Source organism: Lathyrus oleraceus, chromosome 2, assembly GCF_024323335.1.
Source record: "Lathyrus oleraceus cultivar Zhongwan6 chromosome 2, CAAS_Psat_ZW6_1.0, whole genome shotgun sequence".
NCBI lineage: Eukaryota > Viridiplantae > Streptophyta > Magnoliopsida > Fabales > Fabaceae > Lathyrus > Lathyrus oleraceus.
The window spans coordinates 221,098,510-221,113,408 of NC_066580.1; the positions used below are offsets into that span (position 1 = coordinate 221,098,510).

The 14,899-nt window shown below is 33.3% G+C and overlaps 1 long non-coding RNA gene across 3 annotated transcripts; it reads left to right on the top strand.

Moving 5' to 3' along the window:
* Positions 1-7,073: 7,073 nt before the first annotated feature.
* Positions 7,074-9,405, top strand: LOC127118951 (uncharacterized). 3 transcript variants are annotated; one of them, XR_007802461.1, is made up of 4 exons: positions 7,074-7,545; positions 8,001-8,314; positions 8,591-8,706; positions 8,975-9,405. It is a non-coding gene; the product is annotated as an uncharacterized LOC127118951 (long non-coding RNA). The 3 variants fall into 3 exon arrangements; XR_007802462.1 differs by having other exon boundaries at positions 8,595-8,706; XR_007802463.1 differs by lacking the exon at positions 8,591-8,706 and having other exon boundaries at positions 7,075-7,545.
* The last annotated feature ends 5,494 nt before the right edge of the window (positions 9,406-14,899 follow it).

Below are 14,899 nucleotides of genomic sequence, written 5' to 3' on the forward strand. Positions count from 1 at the left end.
TTTTATTTTGTGAAGTGAGTTGGTTATCACCAAAGGGCAGTTGGCCTAGTGGAAGTGGGGGTTGACCCATGACCCCAAGGTCAGGGGTTCAACCCCCAGCGCCCCCATTTGTTTATTTTTCTCATTTTTCCTCTTTTATTTTGTTTACTTCTTCTTTTTTACTTATTTTATTTCATTTTTTCACCACTTATTTATTTTTAATCTCACATGTTAGCAAATACACTTAAATATTTTCCATTCACCTATTTTATTTTCACATTATTTATTTTATTTTGACCATTTTTATTGACATTTATACCTTTGTTGTTGATGATGGTTGATGACATTTATTGATCATGGTAATGGATTTTTAGGGTTGATAAAATCTTTAATACTTCAAACATGTCAATGAATGATCAATGGATCATTCATGACACTTTGGGTTATTGATAGATCGCCTCTATTTAACAATGTTTAGACCATTTGATGCATATATGAGACCTCACTTATTGATCATATCTTGTTGATTCTATTTGGTTGTATTTGTTTCCATTAACCACTAACCATCTAATACGTGTGTTTGAATGTTTAACTTGTACATTAATTAACCATTTAATTTATGATTATTTGGGTGATATAATCTTCCACTTGTCAAATCATTGATAGATGGACTTGGGGTTGTATAACTTTCTTTGGTTCAAATATATTGTTACATGATCGTGGATCATATTCAATACTTTGCATCAATGATAAGTCATCTCTTGATGCGTCATATTTTGAGACCTTGTACATTTGTTTACTAACCACTAACTATTCATCACTAACCATTGTTATTGCTCATCTTGTGATTTATTATCTTGTTAACTTTATTGTATTGTAATTTAATTTCAAGCACCCATCATCATACATACTATCATTGTACAATATATCTCATGCATATTTATCATTTGTCATTTATTTATTATCATTACAAAACCAAAAAAACCAAAAAAATGATAAAATTAAAAGACCAAAAAGATGTATTCATTTGTAATCAACTTTTGGACTTAGAGGATTTCATTAGGACCCTTGCAAGGAGACCTTGCCCTAATCTCTTGACATTTTTCCCTAACTTGGATTTTCATATGTAACTTGCAATCTTACATTGTAAGAATGGCATCATGGCAATACCCTAAGGAGGCATGCTCTGTAAGCCCATTATCCACTTGTTAGCATAGGTCACTTTGCACATACAAGGCTTTCTCTTGGGCTACCTTACAATGATACCCTTTATATCTTGATTTGTTATCTTTATAAATATTCATTATACATCACCATTCAAAAACAATAAGCAATAAACCTTTGATCCAACGTCAAGCAGTATTTTCTTAATCAAACACAAAACACTATAAAAATATCATTAGAATTGTGCGCTACGAGCCTTAAGTGGTAGAGAATGAGTAAGAATGGAGCTTTCCAACCCTTACTCTAAATATTTTGGATGCAAGACGCTTGGCTTGTTTGTTTTAAATATTCACCTTTATCCATAGACTTTAGTGCAATTCTAATCAAAAACATTTCTTTTCAAAAAACTTAAAATCAACATCAACTCATCAAACCTTTTTTTTTTTTGCACCTTAGGGCATCACGTCAAAAACCCTTTTTCAAGGTAAAATCAACCAACCACAACTATTTTCTACTCTGAACTATGGAGCTCTGATTCTTCATCCCCTGATGAGTGATACATAGGCACAAGGGCCCCAATCCTTGGCGTGCACAAAACTAAAAAAAAAAAATCTCATTCTTTTCCTACTTTCTCAATAATAATATAAAACAATAAGAAATAAATACACATGCACATAGACAACTTAAATGGTTCCCATGGAGTACCATGGACGTGAGGAGTGTTAATACCTTTCCCTTGCATAATCAAATTTTGAACCCATATTTGGTTGCGAGACTAATCCTTATCCCATATCCGTAGATATTCTTTTATTCTTTTAAGAAGGGTTTTATCAACTATTTTCCCTTTCCTCCATATAGGAACAAATAAAATCCAGTGGAGACTCTGTGTCATTTCAGTCGGTCGATTTTTCGCGGTAACGACATGAGTGAACATGAATGGATTTATTCAAAACATGCATGTTTATTTCATTATTATTATCATCTGAAAACATACAAGTTTTACAAATGAAAAACATTTAACAAACAAGAAAATGATTACAAATGAAAAATACTGAACATTATAATGATGATGGCGTGACTAGCCTTGACCTTCATCCACAGATGCAACCCCTCTAGTCATTTGTGTGCATTCCTTATTAGTAACTACATTTACCACTAGCCACCAAATTAGTCCTCACACTAGGCCATTCCTTGGTGAAAGCCAAAATACTTTGGTCTATAAGCTCTTGTACCCTGGATTTGAAGACCATACAATCCTCCGTAAAGTTTCATATGTATCCCGCATGGAATGCACATGACACTTTAGGGTTATGCCTGTGATGGTAGGGGAACATGGTAGGCAGAATCTCCCTCGGCATAATTATTGCCATATGGACAAGGTATGGTAGCAGCTTAGCATATGGTACTGAGATCTCGTCATGCTGAGGGCGATTTCCATTCTGATTATCATTCCTACACATGTTCTACCCTTGACTTTGGTTACGTTGCACAATTTTTTGACTTTGTGGAAACTGAGCATGTGGAGGTTATTGATATTGGGTTGCAACAACGTATGGGAATGAGCAATACGACATGGGAGCTAGGGGTACTTAGAACTGAGAATAAATTTGAGGAGTATTGGGAACATCTTAGCAGAGTGCCTCAGGCCAGGGTTGCCCATTTTATTAGAAATATGACCATATTGAACCCCAAATGGAACATAGGGTGCCCCAGGGTAAGTATGTTGAGGTGCAACAGCAGTGGAAGACAATGCCTTGGGATAGGCAAAAGGCATTCCAGGTTGACGTCCTTGATACTGATACTGCACCCCAGGCTGGACCACTGAAAGAGGAATTCGTATATGAATCAGAGGACCCTTATATTCAGGCTTATTCTCCTTAGGTGCCACAGCAAAAATAGGTGTGAAGCATAGCAACTTCTGGTCGATGATCTCCTGAACTTTGGTTTTGAAAAGCCCAAAATCCTCTGTTGAATTCTCTATGTATCATGTACGATATCTACATGTGGCATTAGGATCATACTTACGGTGATAGAGAAACCGGACAAGCTTAATCTCTTTGGGCATAATTTCCCAAGCATTAACCAGTATAGATAGCAGATACGCATAAGACATTGTAGTTGGATCATGGCGAGGATGTTTCCTTTCTTGATCGTTATTCCCTTTGCTGATTTGTTTTTACTTCTGTTTCTGATTTCCTTGGGTGGGCTTCTGATGCGGTAAGAGAGACTGTTCTTGGGGAGGAAGTAGCAGAATGCATGTAATTACATTTTGTATGTCATCCACCTTAAGTCTATTCTCATTTCGTTTACCAATTGCAACTCGATCTGAGAAGTTCATTGTCAAACTGTCCAGGAAGAGTCCAAAGGTTATGTCAGTTATGCCTTTGATGTAATCTAAACTCTTCTTGCACATGGTGTCCTCATGATAACCATGTTCCATGATTCTCTGGCAATCGGCATCGGGGAAATATTGTCTTTCTATTTGAGGAATGGAAATGGTGTAAGCATTTGTTTTTTCTATATGAAAGGTTATGAATGCATGGATGAATGAGATGCATGCAAAAAGAAAAAACACTTCCAAATTTCCAAAGAATCCCAAGATTTTGAATGTTCGTCACAAACTAAATCTTTTTAGATTCCCTAGGAGTGCACATGCTAAAATTGGTTTTGATATGATGTCATAAATGCAACATAGTAGATTCAAAGGTATGGAACATCTAAATATTTTTTCCATAGTCCTCAAAGTAAGTTCAAAGGTATGACGTATCAGGGTATGAAGAGGAATGGTTTCCTGCATAAACCCATATCCCCTCACAAGGTTGGTTCTAAGACTTATGAAGGTTCATAGAGTCACGGATCTTGAGGCGAAAATACTATTGTCCATAACTTGTGATCCAACGATGCTCTCGGGAGAATCTAGCCTAAGTGAGGCCAATCCTCAACTTCAAAAGCCACAAGTTAACTAAAGGTCCCTAGATTCATTGACCCCCTTTGAAAGAATGGTTGTCAACGCAAAATGACTTATGTGCCAATGAAACTTAAAAAGGAATCTACTCTAGGCAGGGTCTTCGTGCCTTCCCATCAAGACAACTATGTCCGACAAGTCAGTACAAAGCTCTCAATTTAGGTTAGGTGTACTCTCAAAGCCTGGGTATTGGGTTTCTCACTCAATAGCATTATGAAACTCATCCCACAAGAGAAATACAACAGATATATCCAAGATATAATATATGAAAGCAATAAAACATGTTATAATAATAGTAAAGCAAGTAAAAACATTAAAAACAAACACCCACACAAACTAGGAACAAATAAAACTAGGCTCAACACCTACTTGCAAAAGCAAGGAACCCCCAGCTGAGTTGGCAGCTGAGGCTACTTGAAAAATATCTGAGTGCATCGCACGCTCGAAGATACAACAGAGTCGTCGTCGAAATTTATTTATTCCCGAAGGAAAGGAAAAACATCAATAAAACTTAGGGGAAGAGAAATGGGTAAGGAAGTCGGTTATGCAATGGGAAGGTATTAGCACCCCTCACATATGTTGTACTCAACGGGAACCATTTTGATTGTTCTTTGCTCGGATGGGTGTTACTATCTAAAGATCACTTGCGAAAGAGAAAAAAGAATGGAATAATTATAGTGCTCGGTAAGGATTAGGGACCTCATGTCTATGTATCCTTATAGTGCAAAAAGCAATTCAGAGCTCCCTAGTTCATAGAACTAATGGTGGGATATGAAAGAGAAAGTGATTGAAGTATGATTTGAACCAAAGGATAATGTTGTTTGAACCCATAAGGTAGGCATATTTAAACCAATGAGAAAAGTTGGCATATGGCAAAAATAAAGGGTTTGCCTATATAACGACTTTCAAGGTAACAAAAGCAAATGTTTGTCTAAACAACGAGAGGACTAGCAAGACAAACACAAAGGTTCTTGGTTCAGAGGCATGCATTGGTTATTGGCCCAAAATTATGTATGGAATCCAAATAAATAGTGTATTTGGTTCAAAGATAAAATATATCACTGATGAATAATTTGCTGATTGAAGGTATTGAATGATAAATGATGACAAGTCTGGATGGAAGGATAAAGGAGAATGAATGAATAAATATGCTCACAAGGTTCGAATTCGTGTGCCTACGTATTCTTATTGTGCAATGAGAAATTCAGAGCTCTGTAGTTCATAGAACTAAGACAGAAAAGAAAGAAAGATTTGACAGAAGTGATGAAAGGTATAGTTCAAATTCAAAAGATAATGGTATTATTTGAATCCACAGGGTAATTAAATATGAACCAAAGATTAAAGGTAGCATATTGTCCAAAAAGAAAACAAAAGGAAATGCATGTCTATACAAGACAAACAACTCTTGGTTCAGAGGTGCGCATTGGTTATTGGTTATTGGTATTTGGTCCAAAGAAACAGTATATCACTGAAGTGAATGATGATGATATTGAAGATATTGTAATGGATGATGAAAGACATGGATGGTGCCCTAAGGCAGAAGAATATATTTGATTGATTATTATAATTATGAAATGGTTTAATGAGTTTAATCGTTGGTACTTAGAGGGAGACGAGCGTCTAACCACCGCCTAAGTACGGCCGATAATCAGAATACTCGGGAGTTGAGAGGACAACTACATCCTAACCATTCTTTTTCTCTCTCAGATCATCAGATTGGACTCGTTTTATTTGTTAAGTATTTTGAAAGGATGTCAAGCATCGGGCCACAAGCTAGGTACGATCGACAATCCAAGTACTGAAATGTTGTGCACAAGTACGTACACCTCATCTTTTTCATCCAATTTATTATGAAAATGATTTGATGAATAGAAATGGATCAAGATATGAAGTTGAATAGGATGAGAAGTAGAATTGGATGAGATAGAAGTGAAATGGAAATGGATATGGATGAAATACTTGACATTGGATCAAGCACTCGCGTTGCTTTTGATTTGATTTGATTTTGAAAAGCACTTGACATTGAATCAAGTGAATTTTTATTCTTTTGTAAAATGTTCTTTTTATCATTTTATTGTTATCTTATCAATTAACATGTGAAGTAAACAATAAAGGAAATAAAATGCTAACTTATTACATGATCATGGGAATGGGGGAAATATTACCCATAATGGGGGGATGAATCATCAACCATACAAGAATGAGAATTAATGAATCCATACAAACATATGATGGTACCATTCCCTAAAATCAATCAAGTGGAAATGGTACCCTAATAAGTCCATAACTATGATCATGTACCATGAATCAATATACAATTGATTGAACACAAATGATATACTAATCTAAAGAATACAAATCAAAGGTTAAAGACTAAATTCAAACATGCATTAAAATGGATAACAAGATCTAACAAGAAAAAATTAAAATCATGAATTCCAATCAACAACAATGACTAAAACAATTATGTATCACATTGAGCTATTAACCACATTTAGATAGAATAATAAAAATACAATGAGGGGTTAAAAATATGATGAATAACTATCTTCAAAAATGACCTAAGGATCTAAACCAATTAGAATCAAATTAAGTTTTAAAGCATTATTCCATTGATCTAGAAAAACAATTCAAAATTATTAACAAAACCTAATTTAAAAAATTCAAACCATTTAATCATGTATTTTGCTAAGCATTTGTGTAAAAAATATGATCAATCATCATGCATTAAAATATGGTAAAAAATGATAGAAACAAAATTAAATAAAGCAAGAATAAAACAATCAAGAGAAAAAAACAATAAATGGAGACAGGGGGTACAAATTGAATTGGGGTCCAAATAGGAAATGGGCGCAGGGCCCATTGGAAAATATGCCCATATTGCATTGCTTCTGACCGGGGGGTACAAGGTCAATACCTGGTGCAAAAACGAAATAATGGACCTTAAGAGGGTTTTGAGCCCATTACAGAAATGGGAGGGAAAGGAAAGCTTAGCTTCAACTATAGAGCATGTGGTTCACATGTAACACTCTTTCCACATGTTCAGTTTAAACTAAAACATATTCATCACTTATCCCTCCCATCCGAGTATCTCCGCCGCGCCGGAGCTCGTCACCGGTAGCGGTGGAGCACCAAATACCGTAACCAATTATACCATTTCAATCCAAAATTTGAGCTCTAACTAAATCTCATGTTAATTTCCACTAAAACCTCCTAAATTATCTAGATCGATCCAATTTATCTCATGAACCCTAACTACTCAAACAAAAATTAACCTTTTATATGGAGGAATCCAAGACCCTAAGGTTAGGGATTTTATTCCTCAGTCTCTCCCCTACATGGTGGTAACTATAAAAATTCCTAAAGATGAAGAAATGTCACTTACCTTCCGAAGATATGAAGTTTGAGCTTGAAGGTCTTGATGGAGAAGATTTCAGGTACGAATATTTCCTTCTTGAGATTCTTCTTATTCTACTCTCTTTATTTCTTCTTCTTCCTTCTGTTATGCTTTGAGTCTTCTTCTTCTTCTACGTGTGATGTGAGAGTGAAGGAGTGAATTGAGATATGTGCGATGAGTGGAGTGTTTCAGAGATGTGTGATTGAGAGAGAATGAGAGTGTTCCATTTTTTTATGGGAAAAATGAAAGGTGAATGCAAATTGAAGAGTGAAGAATTATTTATAGGTGAGGGAGAGAGTTAATAGAGTTAACTATGTTAACTTGATCAAGGTGAAAGTTGGTTAGAAGTGAATTCACTCTGTTAGTTATAGGGAATTGTAATTTTTAGTTAGGAATTGTTTCAATTAATTCGATTTCTGAAGTTAATTAGTCAGTTAGTTAGTTAGGTTTTAAATGCAGTTTGTGTTAGTGATCAAATGTGACTGGTTAATGCAGGTGATGGTTGAATGAATCATGTGAAGTGTTATGGATTACAAATGGTGATAATTTACTAAACAGGTTTTACTGCATGGGTCATTTGCTTGACAAATGCAGGTCGTGTTTAATTTACAGGTTTCAGGTTAATGATTTGCAAGAGCAGGTAATGTTTCAACAGGTTTTGGTTAATTGATTGGCAAATGCAGGTTTGTTAGGCTGATGATGACCTGTTGATGAAGGTTTAGTTGTAACTCACAAACTAGTTAAATGGTTAGGTGTTAGGAGCAACTTGATGGGTGAGCAATGTTATTGCATTCTTGTTGCATGTCAAGGTATTGTGATGCATACTTTCCTCTTCGATTCAATTTCTGTTGAACTCATAGCTGCATATGTTGAGATTGTTATGAAATATGGTTAAATGTTGTTAGTAACTAGGTTAAGTTAGGTAGTAGTAGGACATCTAAACTTGGCTACTATATGGTTTCATGTGATTGATTCATGTTGATCTGTTGCATAATTTTGCTGAAGTGAAATGTGTTTGTTGTTGCCTGCTCAAATGAATTTGCATTGTTATGTCTTATTCATTGATACTTGTTTGGATGAATAAGGCAGCTTCCAAATGCATTGAATGAAGGGTGGGATAAGCATGTAGCAAAGTTAAGTGCAGCAGGGCCTAGATGCAACAGGACAAGTTGCATCAGGGTATACCATGGCACCAAATCAGGTCTATTTTGCACTTGTTCATTGAATTTCAATGTCACATGATGTTTCTTCGTATGCCTTGAGTAATGTATGTATGTTGGTTGCAAACATTGATTGATTTAGCTAGTCATGTGTGTATGGAAACAAGGGTTGTAATGAATACATTGTCATGTATGTATGCTTGTTATTGGATGAAATGCATTCTTACATGAAGTATGCTTGTTATGACATGTTTGTATATGGTGTGAATCATGATGAGTAATGTATGGTGTTTGATTTAATGGGTGAAGGGCTAGGACTTGGTATTTGGTCATGGTTTCAAGACATGGCAAATTAAATGGCAAAAACAAGGCTTGGTGCAAAAATGTGGTTTTCTTGTTCATGAAGAAACTTGGTCATGGAATCACATGGAAAGATTAGAAAGGATATGGAATTCAAGTAGGCATTAGGGTTAGGTCATCGCATGCAACCACTGCCTCTATGATTTCGGCTTTGGGGTCATGCATTAACTTGTTTATTGCTTTTTGGATTTATACAACTTCGATTTCGGATTGTATCGAAATACATTTTTTTCTCTTCACCACCTAAGATTTTAAGTCATACTTCTACAAGTCTCAAGCTAAATTCACTATTTATGATGGAGCGTGATAGTTCTTATGAATTATGATTGTCGGTGAAGGCAATATCAAAATTAATAGATTAATGTAGCTTAAAGTGATTATACTATACATGGGTAATTATGATAGCTCTTTTGAACTATGTTTGTCATTGGCAACAATGGAAATCGATGTATCAATTTAATCAAGGTAAAAATTGTTGGTGTTAGATTGAAAATATACATGTTGAAAATATCCCGCATCATCTAGTATTTTAAAGGAATAAGGAAACCAAGAATATATGTATGTATTTTATTATTTTGTTATAAAACGAACCATTCAAAAGCACTTCAATTTTGTATTTAATTTTTTTATTTTCTCTTATACTTTTTTGTTAGATATGTAATTAGATTTTTCTTTTTTGAGAGTGTGGGTGTATTAGGGTCGTGGGGTGGTATACGGTGGTTTATGTGTTGTAACAACTTTCATATAGTACTATTCTATGGTTTTTATTTGTCAACGACCTTGTGATTTTGTTTCTTGCTTTGTAATTTTCAAGTTAGGTCTTTTTCTGTTGAGACTGTCTTTATATTTCTGTATGGTGATTTTCTCCAACACTTTGACATGCCCCTGACTTGTGCGATTTTATAAGCGAGCTTAACGGGACAGGACAACTAGTGGGGTTGAATTGAAAACTTTAACTCCCCTCACTTAAAATAACAAGTTATATGGATCGGTATGATAAATGTGACCCATTTTACCCTCCCTAATTTGTATATAGCATAAAATTACATGTATTCTAATATTTAATATGTTTCGACCAGAGGTGTATGTGGTTTATAAATTGAAAGTGAACCAACCCATATAAGTGGTTTAGTTCGTTTTTTTAAAACTACTTTAATATTTAAAAAATATAATTAATTTAAAAATTGATTGTAATTCAATTTAAAATCAATTCAAACTCAATTTTTATTTATAAACTAATTTATAATTATTTTTCATTTATAAATTAATTTAAAACTGATATTTTTTAATTGGTTAAAATTTACACCTAGGGATGTAAATGGATATCCATGGGATTGGATAGTATGATATTCGTGTCCGTTATGTTGGATAAAAATGATATAGGTAATCGTCTCATATCTATGTCGGTATCCACTAAGTGGATAATCTACAAATTTTAAGGTACCTACGAATATATACATATATCCATGGACAATATTTTTTTTTAATTTTTTAGCTTTTTAAAGACATAAAGAACTATTATCACATAATTTCCATATAATTCACTTTCAATTTAACAACAAAATTTCATACATTAATTTTTCTTTTTCACAAAAACATAACAACATTCAAACATAATATCCATCCATTTAATTTTTAACAAAAACAAATTAAAGATATAGTGATTGTGAGTTATGGTGGAAGAGCGGACAACGAAGGAGTAGGAAGGAAAGCATGGGTTGGATGGATGAAGGGCATTATTGATTGGTTAGATTTTGAAATTGTTTATACGAGATCTAAAGTATAGAAGAAGTTTAAATATAAAATAACTAAATATAATTTGTATGGGATGTGAAAGGTTTTCCTTAAAGAAAACTTTAAAAAAAATGAAAAGATTAATTTTTTTCAAGATGAAAAGACTGAGTATAATAAAGTAATGATATTTAAATAATTTTTATGATTTATTATTCCATTTGTCTCATAAAATGTGTCTCATTTGAACAATTCACGATTCTTAAAAAAATGATTAAATGTGTTAGTTTTGATGATAAAACTAATATCACTTACTAGAATATCCTAATTAATTGTAGTTAAAAGAGTGGTTGAATAAATAAATAGGGATATACCGGTGGAAATATAATAATAAATATTCATTGGTACTGTAAAAAGATAATTATTTTGATACACACAAAAAATACAAATACAAATGAAATATTATTTATGAGATATAGATATCCACAAAAACGGTATCATCAAACTCGTATTTATATCCATTAAAAACTAGATATTTAAATATCTATTTATTTTATACTTGGATATTCATTCAACGGTCGTATTCATGGCAGATTTTATCCGTAAATGTTTGTGTAGTATGCGTTGAATATTCATTATTCTTTTTCTAATTTTTTTAGAGATTAATTATTATACATCGTGAGTGTAAAAAGTTTTACACTATCGATTCATCACCATCACCCGTTTGCATTACTTTATAGATTTTTAAAATAAAAGTCAAACTTTTTCAACATTCAACGTCTATGATTAACTGACAGTGTAAAATCCTTTTACATTTACAGTGTATTTCAATTAAATTATTTTTTTATTATTGTCAAAGAATTGTAGATATAGAATTTTAGTGACACTGTTTAAAAAGTTAAAATTGATTTTAAAATTTTAATTTGGTTTATTGAATAGTTTAAATAATTAATTCAATTCATTAATCATGGTTTAGATTTTTTTTAAAGCAATACAGTTTCGATTCACTTAAATAATTGAGTTAATTATATTTTTTACATTTCTACGACAGATTAAAATTGAACCATTCAAAGTTTAACATATATATTTATTTTTAATCAAATACAAAAAGAATATAATCCTGCTGACTTTAATCGGACAACCAAGAATAAAAAATCGCCGGTAATCCATAGTTTAGTTAAGTTTATCTAAAAGATATTGTTAGGGTTGAAATTCAAGTATTTCTATGGATTCAATCTTAATTCAAACTCATTAATTAGATAATTTGGACAACTTGATTACACACTTTTTTTCACTAACCTTTCTTGCTGCTTATGTGTTGCTATAGTCATATGTCTGTTGAGAATTCAAATGAGTCACATGAGTCACGCAAGAGAAGAAGAAATAGAGTGACCTACGAAACGAAGAACATGAAGGTGTGTGATTAACGTGAACTGGAGAGAGAAACTTTTAAAAAATTGTTGGATTGTTGTGTGTGGAGACAGTCATTTCACAATTTCCATGTAGTACAAGAAGCTCATGACATATACTAGTACGAGAAGAAAACTAAATTCTATACTTCTTATAATTCCTCTTTTTTATCCTAAATCTCAAGACTTTGGGTCCCACATGCTTTAATCAATCGACATAATTTCTTCCGCTAACCATATACATGTGTGGCCAAAAAATTAAAGGAGCATGCCACATATACACATATACAAAGAGTAACTATAACTATATTGTTCAAGTTCGTCTTAATTGTTTTGAAAATTGTGTACTGATTAGTCATCGAGAGAACTAATATCCTCCTCCCAAAGTTTAATTCATTATTCAATGAATGTTTTTTTTATAAATATTTTTAATATTATTTGTGACAAATTACACGAGTTTCACTACAATCATAATATTCAAATAATGTTAAAAATATTAAAAATTCCTATTTAAATCTCTTGATTCGTACACAATATTCGAACTGAATTCTTCGCGAAATCTTCGGACGAAATCCGTTAAAAGTATTTTGAGTAATTCAACATGGGGTGTAACAACTTACATCAAGACTAAAAGCATTTCAAAATTGCAGAAAAGTAAAAATTTTGAGGTTGTGACCCGTTAACATCTAAGGTTAACCGGTTATCACTGAAAGTGTTATTATTTTCATCTCAGTTGTAATCGATTACAGGTTTGTGTAACCGATTATAGGCATGAGTTTTTGCATTTTTCAATTATGAATGTGTATGTTTTATGTCTCAATCATTTTGTAACACTTGTATAAATGCATTGGAGGCATTCTCATCTTTTGTTAATGCAATTATCACTTCTCACCTTTAATTTTCTCTCTCTCTCTCTCTCTCTCTCTCTCTCTCTCTCTCTCTCTCTCTATATATATATATATATATATATATATATATATATATATATATATATATATATATATATATATATATATATATATATATATATATATATATATATATATATATATATATATATATATATATATATATATATATTCCTCTTTCACTCTCCACACTCCAATTTTCTCCATCATCACCAATCTTGTGGTTCAAAGTTCCAACATTTGACAACAAAAGTCTGGTTTCGATCCACAAACACCTGACATGTAACATGAATTTTGTCTCCGATGAAACAATTTATGCAAACCTACATATCATTGATGCGAAGATTTACGATAAATGGTGCAATCAAATGAAAGTGTTGTTTGGCTACCAAGATGTTCTTGAAATGATCAAGAATGGGGTGAATCCTCTTGTCAAAGGTGCAACAACTACAAAACAAGTGTCGCAAAAGAAAGAGAAGAAGAATGATTTCAAGGCTTTGTTTTTAATCCATCAATGTGTGGATGATGACAACTTTGAGAAAGTTGGTGATTATGAGTCGTCAAAGCAAGCATGGGAGTTCTTAGAGAAAGCATGTGCATGGGCTGATAAGGCGAAGGTAGTGAGGTTACAAACTTACAAGTGTCAACATGAATTGATTCAAATGGAAGAAAAGGAGACAATCAACGATTTCACAACGAGAATCACTCGGTTGGTGAATCAAGTGAGGTGAATCAAATGAAGTCATGTGGAGAAACAGTCACAGAGCAGTATGTTATCGCAAAAATCTTGTGTTCTTTAACACCAAGATTTGACAATGTTATTGTAGCAATTGAGGAATCGAAGGATCTTGCGATGATGAGCAATGCGAAGTTGCAAATCTCTCTTGAGGCTCATAAGTAAATGATGAAGGAGAGAAATTATGATAAGGTAAAAGTGGAGGTCACTTTGCAAGCTTGCTTCACCGAGAAGGACAAGAGATCAAAAGGAAAATTATCCATGACGAATAAAGAAAATTTTCAGAATTTTGGTGGAAAAGAGTCTCAATTCCAAGAATTTGACTTGTCAAAGGGGTGAGAGCAATTGCAATAAAAATGATGGTCAAGGAAACTTTATAGGTGGAAAGAAGAGGTTTGACAAAAGCAAAAAGCAGTGCTTTAAGTGTCAAAGGTTTGGTCATTTTGTAAGAGAATGCAATGTGAACAAGAATGAACCTCAAGGAAATAACGCCAAGGTTGAAAGACAAGATTTTGATAAAGAGAATACACTCTTGGTCATGATCACTTAAGGAAATTATAGCAACAGCAGGCTGTGGAACAGCAGCAACAACAATTCTGGGAATGTTGTAAAAACAGGATATAACTGATTACATGAAATGGTTAACCGATTACATGCAGAAGAAAATGCCATGATGAGTACGAAAGGAGTTTAGTGTAGTGAGGAATGGTATTTGGACTCGGGTTGTTCTACTCATATGACGGGGAGGAAGGATTGGTTTGTGAAAACCAATCGTGCCATGAAGAATAAAGTAAAGTTCACGGATGATACCACTCTAGCGGACGATGGGATCGATGATGTTCTGATCATGAGAAGGGATGATGGACATTCCTTGATCAAATATGTATTGTACATTCTAGGAATCAAATGTAACCTTTTAAGTATTGGTCAATTGTTTGATAAGGGTTACAAGATTCACATGGAAAATAAGGGGCTACGCGTTATGGATACAAACAGAGTTTTGGTCCTTAAAGCTCTTATTATTGCCAATAGAACCTTCAAGGTTAAGATGAAGGTTATGGATCATAGATGTCTTGCTACAGTAGAAAGT